This window comes from Ornithodoros turicata, chromosome 10 (assembly GCF_037126465.1).
Source record: "Ornithodoros turicata isolate Travis chromosome 10, ASM3712646v1, whole genome shotgun sequence".
Classification (NCBI taxonomy): domain Eukaryota; kingdom Metazoa; phylum Arthropoda; class Arachnida; order Ixodida; family Argasidae; genus Ornithodoros; species Ornithodoros turicata.
The window spans coordinates 24,782,674-24,800,316 of NC_088210.1; the positions used below are offsets into that span (position 1 = coordinate 24,782,674).

General features: G+C 46.0%; 1 long non-coding RNA gene across 1 annotated transcript in view; it reads right to left on the bottom strand.

Moving 5' to 3' along the window:
* Nucleotides 1–409: 409 nt before the first annotated feature.
* Nucleotides 410–17,643, bottom strand: part of LOC135370356 (uncharacterized) — a 76,736-nt gene continuing 59,502 nt past the window's right edge. The window contains exons 3-5 of the long non-coding RNA XR_010415308.1: nt 2,362–3,717; nt 1,555–1,675; nt 410–1,421 (exon numbers count right to left, since the gene is read on the bottom strand). This is a non-coding gene — a long non-coding RNA (uncharacterized LOC135370356). The remainder of the gene's footprint in view (nt 1,422–1,554; nt 1,676–2,361; nt 3,718–17,643) is intronic.

Here is a 17,643-nt window from a genome sequence, read left to right on the forward strand (position 1 = left end):
AATATTTTGAGAGAAAGAAGAAGCTTTTTTTTTAGTAGTCCAAAAATTTCGGATATTTTGTTTCTCTAAGAGTAACTGAATAGATAAGTAAATCACTGAAACTATGTCAACTGCTTCCCATCAATCAATGAATCAATCAGCTTCCCATGAACGAAGTTCCACCCGTGTTCACTTTTTCCGCGAAGTTGATTCGGAAAAGTTTTTTTTTTTATTATTGCATTGTACCCTGTAGCCTTATCTAACACCTGGATAGTGCTCTATTGATATTTAGGTACTTTTCACGAAGGAACCTTTAACCGGGTTTTTCCCTGTTGTTCCTTAAGTTGTATATCATTTGTCGAATTTATTATATGAATGAATGAAAATAAAAAAAATATTAAAATTATAAAAAAAATTCTATATCAAGACAGTATATTTTGGGGCTATCTTTCACAAAGCGTACAGTCCCAATATAAGGTACGCTAAAGGCGCAAGGCAAAGTTCCCAGTTGGAGAGTAAGTTCCTCTATGCTCCTCCCTGTTTCGGCCGCTCTTCAAAGAGGCTGTTCCTTTCTCGCAGGGTAAAACGAAAGTTCCTATCGCCGTAGTCGGCCACTGAGAAGATAGGGGCCTTTGCGGCATGGAGGCAATTAACTACTGCACTGTTGCTGTACAGAAGTACACACATCTATCAGCAGTGCACGTGAGAGCGGCTGTGCCGAGAGGCAAACCCTTCGTGCAATTTACTGAAGCATTTGTCAAGGTTAATACGTGTCGTTGACCTGCAGTGAATTACAGAACAGGTTTCCAATGTCTTCAGGGGTTCCTGAGGGATTGCTGCAACATCCATGCTCGTTCAAGAAAGGGTTCCGCGCAATCTTGGGTGGTCGCTATAGGCAGTCACTTTCTTAGTGGTTTTCCTTTGCTCATACAACGAGGGTACCCCTCTTTAATAATGAAATATTACGTCAGTATGATCCATAAGGTCATATTGGCTGCAGTCCTATTCAAGAATTTGTAAAAGCTGAACTAGACGGCGTTCTGAAAATAGCGCTCCTGCCATCGTGTTATAAGCTACGTTGTAGGAGGGTAGACGTTCGATATAACGGTTTACGTGCGGAACTTCGGGCTCTGAGTATAATGCAATGCTGTGACAGTATTGCAACGTTGCATACGTATTGCATTATGCTCCCATGTCATAAATATGTGTCACACAGAAGCCTGCTCCCATTCAATTTTGTACTGCACTGCGTTGAACTCGGTGAGGTGCTATGTTCGAGCCAAATAAAAAGAATGTACGCAAAGTGGAAGACGTAGCTATGGGCATCAGGCGTGTGACTGTGCTTCAGGTTGCTGCAGGACTTGGTATGACTACTGGGTCATTCGTCATGTGTCGAACGTTTGGGAAAGTCGAAGGCCTTTCTGTACCGATACTGCTGACACCTGGTGTGAAGAGAAGTCGAGTAGGGGGAGCGTTGTCATGGAGTATTAGCAAAGGTGAATGCTGATGAGCACTCCTTTTAGGAACTCTTAAAGGTGAGTAAAGACCTTTAGAGAACCAAAGAAGTCCCCTTACCAGGGTCAGAAGGTCCTGGTAACGGTGAATTAAACGTGGATTTAGCTCTGGGACCCCGAGACAAGCAAGAAGGCTGGGCATGGAAATTCTCTGCCGTCCCGGAGAAAGCTGAAGACAGCATCTGCAAGAGGAGTTATAAAACAGTTCATTGTGACGCGTAGTTGGTGCTGCTCATTGGTTACCTTCCACCTAGAACTACAATAACATGGGCATATTACAGCGAACTACTCGTTCGGTTGATTGACTGATTGATTGATTGAGACATAAAAAAAATATGGAGATGTGACAGCCGACAAAGTTGGGTTAGGCTACCCCAGGACTCGCGAATAGAAAAGAAAGTAGAAAAACCAACCTCAAGATGACTATGAGGCATACAGAGAAAAAATAGCCGAAGCTCTGTGGCTGCACGTTGAGCATATGTTTATAATTTGATTATAATTTGGTTACAATATATATATATATATTAAAGAAAAAAATAGCCGGAGCTCTTTGGCTGCACGCATAGCATATGTTTGTAAATGCTCGAACATGGCGACGTTTGAGCATTTACAAACACACATATAACTAAAAAAATAAAATAAAAAACAAGCAGCGTCCATCTGATGAATGAGTCCGGTAAATGAAATAAGAGTTCAAATGAACGTAGACCAAATACACTGCACAATGTACCTTGTCCTTAAGACAGCAGCCAAAATTCGTTCGGATGTTTGGACTATTAACCATTACTATTAAAGAAAAGCCCTGGGGCAAGTTGAGTCGAGAAAGTCTTTCACTCCGCGATAACGGCCCAGCGGGAGTGTGACGTACAAGTTGCCGACCACCCTCCTCAAGACCTAGCCCGCACTGACTTTTTCCTGCTCTGTCTTCTGATGAGGGACGACTGCCGTTTCCTGCCAGGGCTTCATTCCCTGATAAGTTTATTTACATTTGCACCGGTATGGAGGACGGAAGCAGTTCTCTTGTGCAGTTTACACTTGGTCCGGCAGAATCCCGTACAAGAAGGACCATGGTCCAAAAGGTTCATCAACGTGTTCAAGACTCCCGAGGGCCTATATGCACGAAGCTGGTCCTTAGGGTCGCTGGATGTTCCTCACGTTTGTCAGGAAAGAAAGTATCCAACCTGACCTCATAGTCCACCGAAGAAGATTTCTTTCTACATTACAGAAAATGATTGCATGTGTCGTGTGCGATTGGGGAACGCATAGTCATTATGGATATGGTGGACGTCATGGTGGACTTCATGGCATGAACTTCACAGAACTTCACGGCATGAGACGCTACTAGCCAGCCATCAGCCCGAAACACGTGGTTCTTTCCCCTGATTTGATGAAAACGGGAGGCGCAAAGCCTTCTCGCGATACTTTTGCAGTTAGGGTATATAACTGCCACAAAAAGGCGTATGCCCAGCGCTTTTCCACAAATCGGGACCGCGATAATGTTGTCATATGGTTTTCCTTCAACGTATTATGTTGTCTTGTGGTGAAGTTCTGTTTAAGAGCGTGGGAAGTGTACCATGACTACCATGCTCATTTTTTTTAACAATCAGTGTGCAGCACAACAGGCTGTCCCATTAACAAGAGTGGGCGATACTAGGGTTTCAGTTACGCTTCCGTTAATTTGCTGATGAAGAAGATGAACATCTTTTTTTTTTTTTTTCGCCGAAGTGCAAGCAGTAGGTAGGGCTGTTGCCTGGAACATATACTGCAAGCGCCTCGTGCGCTGGCTGCAGCAGGAGCAGCTACGAAGCGTTTGAGAGAAAGGCGATCGGAAAAAGAGTGGGTCATGCTTGTTCCGGGAAGACACTGGCTGCCGTTGACACCGCACGTCGTCCCTGGGACGTTCAACTCCGTCCAGGAAGCAGAGTTCTCCTTGGGCCGTTTCAAGAGCAAGGGCGTCCAGCCGCAACCAGTTAACGGAACGGCATGAGAAAGTGATACCCTCTCACGTATCGATGATGCTTCGATGCCTTGCCGGGGGCGAGTTCAATGGCTGAGAAAGCGATGCAGAGCCTCGAGGTACCAACCGGTTGCCACCATCATCATCACTCGATCGGCGACACCGGCTCCTCGTTAGGATTGACGCAATCGGTCAGAGTGGAAAGTTTCGTGCGCAACCGATGATTTCCGGGGTTCTCTCTCGGAAGGCTCCAACTGAACTCCCGATCTATATAGGAAGAAAGTTGGGGTTATTATTGGTATTGTACTTCATGAGAAGACAATTTCCAGACAGCGCAAATTCAAAGTGGCATACACAAAGAACGACACGGAGCACAGCGCTACTACCAACACCTTGATGAAACATTCGAGACAAAATACAACGAAAGAAAGCACCAAGACCAGGTCCCTACCGGAGGTCTCAGGAAACACCGCAGAGGTAGCGCCTCTGGCGGCTTGTTGATTCGTGTCTTTCCTTTCATTACATTTTACCTAATGAAAGTGTTGGTACCAGCTCCCGTGGCATGGATGATCGCTTTCTACGCCGAGACTGGGAGGTGACACGGGTTCGAACCCTGTCACCGGCTGTGCCGTCTCAGGTTTTCTCTGGGTTTTCCGATGACTTTCCAGACGAATGTCGGCACAGTTTCCCCTGAAGTCGGCCCAGGACGGATAATAACCCCTCTGTCCTCTCTCCACCTGTCCACGTCTGTACGCCGCGTCTGTCCCCGTCTGTCCTTGTGATCCCGTTTTGAATCTGCGCTTTCTGTAAAGCTGTCCCGTTCTATAGACAGAGCGACTTCCTGGAGTATCACTCGAGAACAGTCTAAACGAGATGGAATACAATGATGATAAAGGATTATGCTAGAAGACAATTTTCAACATGATTAAGGTTTGGTGGCTTCGTACAGAAGTCAAGCACCTATTGAGACCAAGGTTGCGGGTTCGATCCCGACAAAGGACGCCATTAAAATGGTGGCAGGGTACAAGCTACGCGTAAAAGAGTCCTCAGCAAGTGAGCAAAGTTAATCCACGGACCAACCACTGTTGGCATCGCCCGTGATCTCGAAACGTCTCGCAACGGAAGGTCACAAACCAATGCACCAAGCACTGGGAGAGGGGGGTTGCAAAAATTGTGTGTGGTTATTACCGTTACGGTCATAACAGCTCAATGTATCATTCATTACTGACATGTCATTACACCTGAAATAGCAAGGGCCTCCGTGTAGGGGGTGCAGAGGTAAAAAAAAAAAAATTAAGGGGGTGTCGCCAAACATTTGGGGGGTGCAGTGGGATGGTCTGGATCATTCTCAGAAGTGAAACATACATATTATAGTACATTTTTCGTTGGTCCTTCTTCAGCTCAGGGTCGACACGTTAAGACAACCGTTGCACTTTGAGGGCTTTGAGTAACGATGATAACAATGATGATGATGATGACCATGGCAGGGACATGCACAGTACCACATGCATTGCATGCGCGTGCAGTGAAGAGCAGACGAAGAAGGAATATGGCCTCTCGTAGCCTTTGCGTGAGCAAGACGACATAGGACATAGGTACATAGGACCTGTAGCGAGACCCACGGGTGGCCATTGTGAAGCCTTGCACCCTCTACGTCTTTAACTAAGCACGTCAGCAGAGCTTGCACTTATGGTGTCATCTTGTCGTTTCAATGTCATTCAATCAAAGCGGTGATTGTGCTGGCGATCTCCTAAATCGCCAATGCTGCGTTACCCAGAGGGGGGCTCAAGTTCACTTGTGGTACGGATCCGCACCAGTGAAGACCTGCAATGCATACACTTTCGCGAAGGTTGACAGACTCCGATGACCTAGCTTCGTCAGCCAACCGTGGACAGGGAAAGTCACTGAGGACATCTCACGACAAGATGAACGTTCCGACATGACGTCATGATGAGACGGTGTGCGTCAATTTCTCAGAAAAGCGAGCTGAATAACATACAAGATCGTCGTCTCAGGCAAAGCAACGAGCTGTATCAAGGACCATAAATAACATGCACAGTGACAGTGGCAATTATGGTCGCTGAATCCACGAACATGATGCACCGCACGACGCTTGATCATTTTCTTGCTATTTCGTTTTCCGACATATTTGCTAGCCGCATCAGGCAAATATACAGGCTGCAGATTCAGATTTGGGACGTTTGCGCTTTATTTTTTTACCAAAATAATATTTTGACCGTGATTATCCGTGAATAGAGCCACGGAATATCGGTCAGCCTCCTGCTGGCCCGTTGGTTTCAGTTTCAGTTTTGTTATTCCATTTCACAAATGGAGGGACCACAGACAAAAAGTGAGAACTCACTTTTTCAGAGCTGTGTTTGTTATCACGGTCAGTTTCCATAAAATGGAAATGATTCAAGACGAGTTCGTGAATGCACATACATGCATGAGACGACGTCCACGCAAAAGTCACGAAAGGAAGCCTCAACTTGAAGGCCTTAAGGTGAAACACCTTAAGGCCTTAAGGCGCGCTTGCACCGATCTCAGCGACACATCATCATGAACCGCAAATAATACCGGTCCAGATAAGTTGAGAGACGCGCATGTTTCGCTATACATCTGCGATTCCACGTGCCGTAGCGCCGTGCATATAAACCATTCTCTGTCTAGTTATCAGCAGACAACTGTCAGTGTCCTATACTTATGCTCTGTGCTCACTTTACGCCACCTATATCTTGCAAGCAAAGCCGAAAGCTCGAGCGCCTTATTTGTAGTTCTTCGCCAGCTGCCAGGCTTTGATAGCCTAGCAAAGGTAGTTTTTTTTTTTTTAAGAAGTTATTACAGCAACGAAGTACATAGAGATTCAACGAAGAAGTCGAACCGGTCGCAAGTGCCTTGTGACGCAACTGATGCTCTGTATGTAAGGTGATAAGTTATAAGAGTCTCCCTTAATGTTATCGTCCTTCGTTCTTTCTGCCATAACGAACTGGACTTTTTTTTTAAAGCTAAAAAGTTTTTTTTTTTTTAAAGTGAGGTGTTGTATCATTTCTAATTCTTCGACAATGTCCAAGTTTAAGCTTGAGTTCTGGCTACGTGGCAGTGACTCTGCAGAATAAGGGAGGCATGGTACAGCAGGAGCAGGTGTATACAGTTTAGTTCCGATTGCTCTCCATCGTGGGCTAATCGGTGGGATAAGTAAACGGGAAATGTTGCTGGAATGTATTTTTGACGCTCATGTAAAACGAAAGTTTTCTGATCCTGGTGACGGGATGGGTCAGCTGCCATAGTAGTGTTATTAAACCTACTGCCAACGACAATAATAATGGTATAACAAGTTGAAATTGATCTGGACATGATTATGTGCAGCAAAATTGTACGTTTTTAATGTTTTTTTACTACAAAACTAGAATTGTTTAGGCAACGTTTCGACATCGTTAAATTAAAGCAGCATTTGTGCCGTTTTTTTTGTTTTTTGGCCGCTTCCAATGTTACATTTTTTTGCAGCATGAAGAAATGAAATGAAACGAAACAACCGATCGTTCACATTGCAGGTCTCTGTGACTATAACATTCGTTTTAAAGTAAAAATTGGTGCTCATTCAGTTGAGAAGTATCTTTTGACAGTACGCAGAAGCAAGCAAATGAAGAATAAATAAAAAAGATGAAGAGGAAAAAGAAAAGATTTCCGAGACAACGTCACTTTGCCTGCATGTAACTGCGCTGTATAGTGACGGCCTTGCTTCGGTTCCTTGAATTGGTGTGCTGCGCCCAAGTCTGACATCGTGTCAAGGTGTCGGTCATTTAACCTTAATTTCGAATACCCGTCCTTGAGTCATCTCCGGAATCGAGCTATTATTATCTCTAAATATTATGCAATACGGGACTTCCCCGTGTTGTTACAGAGAAATGATCCACCTCCATGCAGTGGGTGAGCTATACAAATTTCCCAAAGCGTTTTTTTTTTCTTCCCCTATGCGCCGGCTATTACGTATGCGCAAACCAAGGTCTGTCCAAGATCATCTTGGAAGAGATATCTGTATATGACTCGGGTGACAGGAGCACATGTCACTGTCTCTGTGTTCCTTTTAAACCTCCCTTCCTGTCATGTAGTATGTAGATGATGATGATGCGCCCCTTTTCCGGCCCTCTCTGTATGTCACGGACGTTTCGAGTTCTTGCTACATCTGACGAGCTCAACACGCGAGCGATTTTTTTGTAAGCGATTTGTAAGCCTGCGTTCTGCCATTGAAGTAAGCTGTAGCTCAATAATTCGTGACGGTATAGTAATTCCCTTTCAAGCAAATAAATAGAAGTGGCCTCCTATGTTGTCCTGCAGTGACAACAAACAAACAAACAAACAAACAAACAAACAAACAAACAATGCGAGAGTACCGCTGTGCTCGAGCGCACTAGTCAGTTGCATATCGACGCAGTCCTGGACTGAGGTCATGGATCGAGAAGCTCCCTAGGGCATCCGCCCCTTTGGGACATTCCATCACCTTCGATCAAGACCCATGTAGAATGACATGTTGTGCTATCATTATCTGCGAAAAAAGACGGCATACTGTTGACCATCGACACTTATACATGACCTGGCAGCGGTCAAAGCAAGTGCCAGAACTATACTCCTTTGGGGTTAACACATTCGGGAGTGTGAGGGTCCTCACTTGAGATACTAAGTACTAGCGAAATAGAGTTCCCGCTATAGGCACGACCATATCGATGCCGTATAGGCAAAGCTCCACATTCAAGTGCGTGTCAGAGCTTTGGGTATACAGGTCATGGTGTCAGTGTGTACTAGCAAGTGGTCCGCAGCGTTACCTGAGGCCGTGTAGCCGTGCTCCTAACACCGGTTTTCAGGTGCAGACCTCGTCAACAACCTTCATGAAACTGCACTTGTGCCGTAATGTCTTTCCTAAAATAACCTAAACTTCGAAATCGCGCGGGCAAAAAGAATATCAAGTGAAGTAACAAGAAGCAGACGAGACGACCTGCATCTGGGGACTACACCAGAACATTATAGGCTCCAGCCATCAGGAGCACAAGAAATACGTCTTCTTTGGGCACTATAACACGGAGGAGAGTAATGCCGATGTCATGTAATCGGCAGCATCCATGACAGGAAATCGGGGGGGGGGGGGGGGGGTTCGATTCCTTTAATGGCCACCGTTTTGCTAAACGAAGGCCACAGATGGTGACTGACATGATCCGCAGGGGCGAACTCCATTTTTCTATCTAATCTACGTGAACGATCTAAATCAGCGTTAGAAGCAATTGCTTTTCGTCTGGTACAGTTCTAGGCCTTGCGCGCGGTCCTGGACCTAACAGCAGTCAGAGATTTGGTGAATGCTATTTTGCAGTGTTGGGGTAACTCGTTAGTTTAACTAAGCTACTTTTTCGGTAACTTTTAGCTTAACTCATTGCGTTTGCGCTCCAGTAACTTCTTGAGGAACTCCTTGTCAAAGAAGCTTGGGATAAGTTCCAAGCTCCTTTTTTTCGTTTCCGGTCTACAAACCTCGCAAACCGCGTGCTCCCTCTCTAATCAGACGACAGCCACGTACGTGCACGGCGGATCTGACTTCGCTCAGTCCGCTGCTGGAACGGTCAAATTCTGTTTTGGCCGTACACGTGGAGACGCAGGTGACGTTCAACGAACAGTGTATTTGTAATGACAGCTGGCACTGTGTTGCAAGGTTATAACTTGGCGAGGTTCTACGAAATGTGCGTAGAGGACAACTCGTGGAATCGGCGCCTGCGTTTGTGCTCCGTTGAAGGATTTTCCCAAGCAGCACAATGTACTGAAAGTCGAGTGCATTAGGAGTGGCCGGGTAAGTGGAAGGCCTTGAACAGACTCGTGAAGCTAAAGAAGATTGATAAGACACATGCCGCCCACCCCTATTGCACTCGACTTTCAGTACATTGTGCTGCCTCGGTTATTACGAACCCAAAGTCATCAAACACTCTAAAAACTCAACTTCACCGCATTACCATTGCCACGAACGAAAGGGTTATCGCTTCTGATTCGAGGAGAGAAGAAGGCGTACGCCTTTTTTTGCCAATTATCACGTATTCAAATTGACACAAAAAGGCGTTCGTACGCCTCCTGTTTTTAACCAATCAGGGGAAAGAACGATGTCATTCGGGATGTGGATTGGCTAAGAGCATGCTATGCGGCGAAGTTCTGCTTTTAGAGTGAATGTCAACCTAAGGAAGCACATCAAGGAGCGGTTTCTTTCGTTATATCGAAGACCGGGATTTTGACGTATCGAATCCAGCGGAAAATGTTTCGGACCACTCATTGTCACCTCAATATCTGAATTACTTACGGAAAGGCTAAGAACTAAAAAGTATATATTAGTTAACAAGTAACTTTAAAGTAACTCGTAACTTTTGCGAAGTAGCTTACGAACTTCAAGCTCGATCGCCTTCATTACCTACAACTTTACCAGCTCCCGTGGCATAGTGGTTAAGATGATCGCTTTCCACGCCGAGACTGGGAGGGGGCACGGGTTCGAATCCAGTCACCGGCTGGTGCTGTATGAGGTTTTCCCTGGGTTTTCCGAAGACCTTCCAGACGAATGTCTGTACAGTTCCCCCTGAAGTCGGCCCAGGACGCATACTAACCCCTCTGTCCCTCACATCTTCCTGCTGTCGTCTCTCCATCTGTCCACGTCTGTACGCCGATCATAGCCACAGTTGCTTCGCGACGCTAACACGGAATTTAAAAAAAAATTACCTACAACTTCATTAGTAACTTAATAACATTTTTTGCAAAGTAACTGAACTGGTAACGAGTTCCTTTTGTCGAGTAACTTCCTCATCACTTCATCATTAATATCTTAGGCATTCGAGGCTTTGTACGTAATTGTCCTTTCTATATGTGTTCCAGCCTATCAGAACATGAATTGTCTCATGTTCCTCATCTCCGCTATTTGCTTCCGAATATGGACTATACTCCGCAGCGAAGAACTCCTCTATATAGTGACTCTATCTAAACTTGTCCATCCTACGTTCAGTACACAGCACGGATGAAAAGCCAAAAAGGAGAACACGCTGACCAAAACAAGGGTAAGGGGACTCAGTACACGGAGGAGTATACGGCGTGTGATTACACCGACGCCCTTCGCCTAGGGACGGGGGCAGAAACAGGACTCCGCCCACTTTAACCTTGGCCGACAAAAATTGAACTACCAAATTACGGTTCAATCTAGAACGACCCCGCAGGACAACGACGAAGCACGTCCCGAGTAGAATAATCACGCTCTTCACGCTCTTCATAATTTGCCTCCCGCAGGGTAAGTGTGTGTTCCTGTTTTCAAGAGCAGAGAAAGTAAAGAGGGGGGGGGGGGGTATTGGAGGGGGGACTCGGAAGTGATGGGGAGCTAATTTTGGGAAAGTCGTGCAGGGGATGGGGAGCAGCCGGCTGTCATCCCGTGGCTTCGGCTGTATAAGCGCGTATACTTATACACGGCGTCGTGGTGCTCCACTGCAACGGATCACGTGTGCACTTTGTTGCTGCGCTCTAAAAACAGAACTTCACCACATAGCACGGTGAAGGCCTACCATTGCACAGAATGATACCTTTATTACTCCCGATTTGTGGAAGACGGAGGGCGTGCGCCTTTTTTTTGGAACTGCATAAGTGTTCCAAAAAGGCGTACGCCTCCTGTTTTTAACCAATCAGGGGAAAGAACGATGTCATTCGGGATGTGGATTGGCTAAGAGCGTGCTATATGGCGAAGTTCTGTTTTTAGAGCTGTGAGGCCGACAGCGGCGAGTCCTTTCACCATCACCACCAACATCTGTTTTTAAAGTGTGGTACAGCGATTGGACAGACTACACTCTTAGAAATGATGGTGGTGGTGATGGTGAAAGGGCTTGCCGTTGTCGGCCTCACGTATGTGGGCAACGTCACGACTGACGCCCTGGGGAAATGTGCGTCCTGGGCCGACTTCTAGGGGAACTGTGCCGACATATGTCTGAAAGCGTCTGAGGAAAACCCAGGAAAATCCCCAGACAGCACAGCCGGCACCGGGATTCGAACCCGGGTACCTCCCGGGTACCTTAGAAATGAACTTCACCGCATCGCACACTCCTAGCCAACCATCATCTCGAATGATGTCGTTATCTTTTTGTTGTCGTTTTGTTTGTCGTTATCGTTATCGTTGATTCGTTGAAAACGGGAGGCGTGACAGTTATGAACAGCATAAGTGTCACAAAAAAAGCCGTACACCTCCCGTTTTCAGCAAGTCAGGGCAGATAACGATATCATTCGAGATGATGGTTGGTTAGGAGTGTGCTGTGCGGTGAAGTTGATTTTAAGTGACCCTGGGTGTCCCTCGCAAACTATGGACAAAATTTTGTGAAATAGGGATATCCCCCCTTTTTTTAGATTAGAATAATGACATATTCTAGATAAAGTGGGTCACCTCATGGTGCACTCTTTGATATGAACTTCACCGCATAGCACGCTCCTAGCCAACCATCATCCCGAATGACAACGTTCTCTCCCTTGATTTCATAAAAACGGGGGGCGTACGCCATTTTTGGTGCAATTAGGATCTGCATAATGCCACAAAAATGGCGTACGCCCACCTGTTTTCAGCAAATCGGGGGAAAGAAGCATGTCGCTCGGGATGGTGGTTGGCTAGGAGCGTGCTATGTGGTGAAGTTCATTTTTGTAGTTCTGATTCGTTGAAAACGGGAGGCGTGCGCCTTAGTGTGTTATGTTAATCGTCACAAAATGGCGTACTCCCGTGCCTTACACAAATCAGGAGTGATAACGCTATCATTCTGTGCCTTCAGCGTGCTATGCGGTGAAGTTCTGTTTTAAGAGTGTACGTGGCAGTTACTCCCCATCCTAGTCCCTTGACTATGAAATTTTCACCCCAGGACTGCAAATAGTCCCAAAACAACGCATAAATTTCCGTCTATTTGGTTCCCAGAGGAACTAATCGTTGTGGCGATGCATTTACCCAAGTGTCACAAAGGCGGTGCTACGCTTTACCCGTGATACGGGCCTCCTGGGCTCCCTGTGAGCCGCGTTTCTTTTCATTTCTTTTTATTTATTTTTTAAATTTTGTTTTTTTTATTTTTTAGGGAATAGCAAGCCGGCGTGCTGCATGGCTGACCTTTCCTTTTTTATCTTTCCTTTTCCTTTTTTTCTGCCAATAAGTCCCCCCCCCCCCCCCCAAGTAAAATTACTGCTTTTTTTTCCTGAGAGTGTCGCAACTTGCGAGGATGTCGTCCTCATTGATTTTGACTAATGAACTTTTTAATTACGAAGGACAGAAATTCGGCTCAATGACAAAATATGTTTCTTTTGCTGCACTGATGCCGGTGCCTTTCTCAAAAAAAGGATCGAGCCAGTACAACAACAACAACAGATAAATTAATGATGATGAATGGACAGCCATTAACATAACACGAGGAAATGGTATCTCAAAAAAAAAAAAAAAAGAGAGAACTGCAGACAAATTCAACCATTTATGTCGCGCCTCGCCAGAACGCGCTTTCTCCCTCGATGAAGAAAACTCCCTCCCTTGTGTTTCCTCCGAATGAGGAAAAACCCCAGAAAGCACGGCCGGTGTTGGGGTTCGAACCCGGTCACCTTCCAGTCCCGTCGCCCAATTAAAACGGTTATCCCACCCGCTCAGCCACTACGAACTGAATTGAGAAATGTATAATACGTGCGGGTATAGTGCACGTCATATTAGCACACCCAGAAAAGGAGTAATTTTAGCCCTTCTGAGCTGAGCAGTAAATTTTGAGGAAAGGGGAACAAGATTGGAAGTAAGTACAATCTGGGGGACTAGAAGCTGCGATTGTTCCCGAATTTATTCCTTCTCGTAGAGCGCACGTGCGTGAACAACCTACCTTGCTTTCACAACGCGTTGTGAATGAGACGCGCAAATACAAATTTAACCCCCATATGTCGCCGGTATATACGCTCAAACGTACGACCTCATACACTCTTAAAAATGAACTTCACCTCATTGCACGCTCCTGGCCAACCACCATCTCGAATGGTAACGTTATCTGACCTGATTTGTTGAAAACGGGAGGCGTACGCCTTTTCTGTGACAATTATGAACAGCATAACTGTCACAAAAAAGGCGTACGCCTCCCGTTTCCATCAAATCAGGGCAGATAACGATATCATTCGAGATTTATGGTTGGCTAAGAGCGTGTTATGCGGTGAAGTTCATTTTTAAGAGTGTAGTTTCTAACGAATAGTGGTTGGTACTGAGTCGGACTTTACGGAACTCTCGTACGCAAACTTACGTCCACAAGTTACCGTTCAGTATAAGTCCGAACCGAGGGCTACCTAACATAGTTCCTCTCTTCCATTAATTCGCGAGTGAGCAAGACCGCTCCGTTGTCAGCCATGTCTAGGTGTCCAGTGCGCCGCAATAAAAGTAAATAATTTCAATAACAGAACACGAAGTAACGAGAACTAACCGCGATCCTCTCCTCCTTTTTGCTCAACATCAAAACTCGCACAGAACTACCAGAACGTGCCGCTTCAAAAGTGCAGCGCGCAGATCCGCCTCCTCGCCGCATCCATTAAACATCCTTAGCTCACTTATCCAGGTGCTTTTCTGCCAGTGGGTGAATGTGTTTTATGCATTCACAAGCAGCTGCTGTTGCTATACGAGCGTCACGGATGACCAGCCATACACCGGGCGATACCTCTTATCTCGCGCTCCTGAATTAGAATGAGAGAACTAGTTTCTTCCGTTTTTTATACTTATATTCCCACGGGTTCCCGTGTGTGTGTGTGTGAGTAAATTTATGGCCCCTCGCATGCTCAAAAACGGATTAAAAAGGTAAGAATTACTCGCGCGACTATATACGCGTGTGCGTGTGTGCTTCGACCTGCTTGGTCTATCCAGACCAATGGGCGCCTGACCAGGGAACCGGTCTTTTGGGTCGTTTATATTAACGAAAAAGAAGGGGGGGGGGGGGGGGAGACGACTTTCTCTTTCTACACATTTCGAAGATAACGGATATGTCTTCTTATCGCCGGCTTGTACTACGTTCAGGAGCGATCTTGAACTTGTGTGGAGGACGCGGCTTATAAGGGTAGCTTGTGGGTTGCCCGAGTTCAACAGCTGCGGGCTTGCCCTGCCAGCTGATAGGGCACAACGTTAGGGAGAGCACACTGGAGAGACCACCCCACCTGGGGGACCGGATCCTGTCGCGTGGCTACAGCACGTTCGACGGGGAAGGGGGTGCTTTTACAATTCAGAAGAGCCGTACAGACTTTTGGGTCGAAGTCTAAGAACTGTAGACTTTGAAGGGCTTTCGCACGTGGAAATCGCGACGGAGGTGTTTGGTGGGTCTTTGACGCATTCACCATGTTAAGGTCGAGGACCTCATGGCTTTGGAAATATATACCCTGAAAGTAACGAGTTACTTTAATGAGTATTTATAGTATTCTGCTCAGGTACTTTTATAGGTTGAGTGTACAGTACACTACACACAGTTACTTTTTTGTCTGGTACAGGATAACTGAAATACTTAAATACTTTTTCTAGTATCTGGTACGGGCCTGCGAGTAACGCGCGCGACAAAAATCGATCGATTGATTTGTAAAAAAATAATAATAAAAATAATAATAATAATGGAGATGTTAGTCCCAAGCTACTTGGTACTGGCTATACTACACACTCTTAAAAATGAACTTCACCGCATAGCACGCTCCTAGCCAACCATCATCTCGAATGATGTCGTTATCTGTCCTGATTTGTTGAAAACGGGGGCGTACGCCCCCGTTTTGTGACAATTACGAACAGCATAAGTGTCACAAAAAGGCGTACGCCTCCAGTTTTCAACAAATCGGGACAGATAACGATATCATTCGAGATGGTGGTTGGCTATGAGCGTGCTATGCGGCGAAGTTCATTTTTAAGAGTGCAGGACAAGTTATCCAGGGCTCGTTATACATATGTAAAACGAATGAAGGGAAAGGAGGGCGGGGGAGGGGTAGAAGAAAGGGAACTCTACAAATCTATACACTTTGAAATGGAATAGATGAAGGCATCACCGCAGAACTTGGCGGCAGAGGCAACAGTGCAGGAGAGTTTAATTGCGAAAATCTCAAGGCACAAAAAACAAAAAAGAGCGTCAGAGGGTGTCAAAAACAAAAATCGATCGAGTTCATACAGCGGCTTTCCCGTAAGGAAATAAACGTAATGGAAGTTTGACGTCACTATATCATTAAACGGTATAAAGGTCTAGTTGGTGACACATCGGTGTACGAGAAAACTCTCGAAGACACTGGAGAATGATAAGATACACTTCGCAGCCGTCTGCCGTCCAAGTTTTTCACCAAGATCATGCCTCCAGTATGGCAGTGATTTATTATAAAGGGCAATTCCATTAACTCGCCGTCACAGAGACGCGTACGATGTATATACGCTATACGCGTACGGCGACGGGAACAGTATCATTGAGCGTTCCCAGACAAAAAACCCTTCCCTGTCCACAATCCCCCGAAGCTTCCCACCTGATGCGAAAGAGTTGAAATACGCCAGATAGCTCGCATAGCCCAGCGCCCTACGTCTAGCACGCATACACAGGGAGAGAGAGAGAGAGAAAAAAGGGGATATAGGCACTTAGAATGTGGGACGAACACGGGATCAAACGCACAAAAAAAAAAATAAAAAAATCACCATCTGCATGAATGGCTTTTCTTTCCTTCGTAACGTACGTGTAGTACTATGCACTCGGGGTCGCGTACGGAAGGGTTGTAACCTCCGGGACTGCCGGGAAACTTCTCGACTGCGGTGAGTATCGCCGCATCAAAGAGAGAGAGGGAAAGAGAAAATGGTTGAAGGGTAGTATACAAAAAAAGTATGTATGCGGGGCGAAACGAATTTGGACCGCACCCCAGAAGTGCGAGGAGGAATAATAGTAATAGAAAAAATAAAAAAATAAAAAGAAAACGATAGTAAACATCGCTGCAAAATGAAAGACGAAAAAGTGCGGTATGTATCGATCTCGACTGGGTTATGGTGAACCCGGCTGCAGTACGTTGCTCTGAGCACGAGGCTTTAAATGGTCAAATGGCGTCGTCCGCAGGAAATCTCCACAGTTGCTGGCCTATCTGTGACATATCTGTTGCCGTTGGTTGTATTCCCGATGCCCTGACCATCCACACCTTCATCCTCAGCCTCGCATTCACCGTTCATTTGAGTTCTCGTACTGTGTGAATATTACTTATACCACATCCCAGAAATTTCCATGCTTTCAACGTTAGCAGTCTTCTGCACTCTAAAGACAGAGCTTCACCGCATAGCACGCCCCTAGCTAACCATCATCCCCTGTGACAACGGTCTCTCCCTTGATTTGATGAAAACGTGGGGCGTACGCCATTTTTGTGACAATTATGAACTGCATAATGCCACGAAGGTGGCGTACACCCCCCGTTTTAAGGGTGTGGAATGCATATGGCAGCGAACGCAAACGAGAACCAAGCTTCACCGGACCTGCACATAATGCACTCTAAAAACAGAACTTCACCATAGCCAACTACCATCCTGCATGAATGACATCGTTCTGCCCCCTGACTGGTTAAAAACGGGAGGCGTACGCCTTTTTCTGACACTTAAGCAGTTACGTTAATTGTCCCCACAAAAGGGCCGCGTGACTTAACATCACCGCATGGAACGCTCTGCGCCAACCATTGCCACGAATGATACTGTTATCGCTTCTGATTCGAAGAGAGAGAGGGGGGGGGGGGCGTACGCCTTTTTGTGGCAATATGGATATATGAAAATAGTAACAAAAAGGCGTACGCCCCCTCTCTCTCTTCCAATCACAAGCGATAACCCTATCATTCGTGGCAATGTTTGGCGCAGAGCGCGCTATGAGGTGAAGTTCCGTTTTTAGAGTGTAGGGCTATCGAAGAGCGAGGACAGCGTAGGCCTTTTTGTATCAGTTTGGACACGTTATAATAATTGACATAAAAAGGCGTCCGCCCCCTCCTCTCTCTTCGAATCAGAAGCGATAACCGTACCATTCGTGGCAATGGTTCGGCAGAGCGTGTTATGCGGTGAAGTTCTGTCTTTAGAGTGTAATATGCGTTGTGTTCGGCGAGTCCTCTCACAAGATACCAAATTTAAGGAGACTGCTTTCATCCCGATTCGCCTGTGACGCCAGAGTAAATCTGGGAAGGCCAGCACGTCTC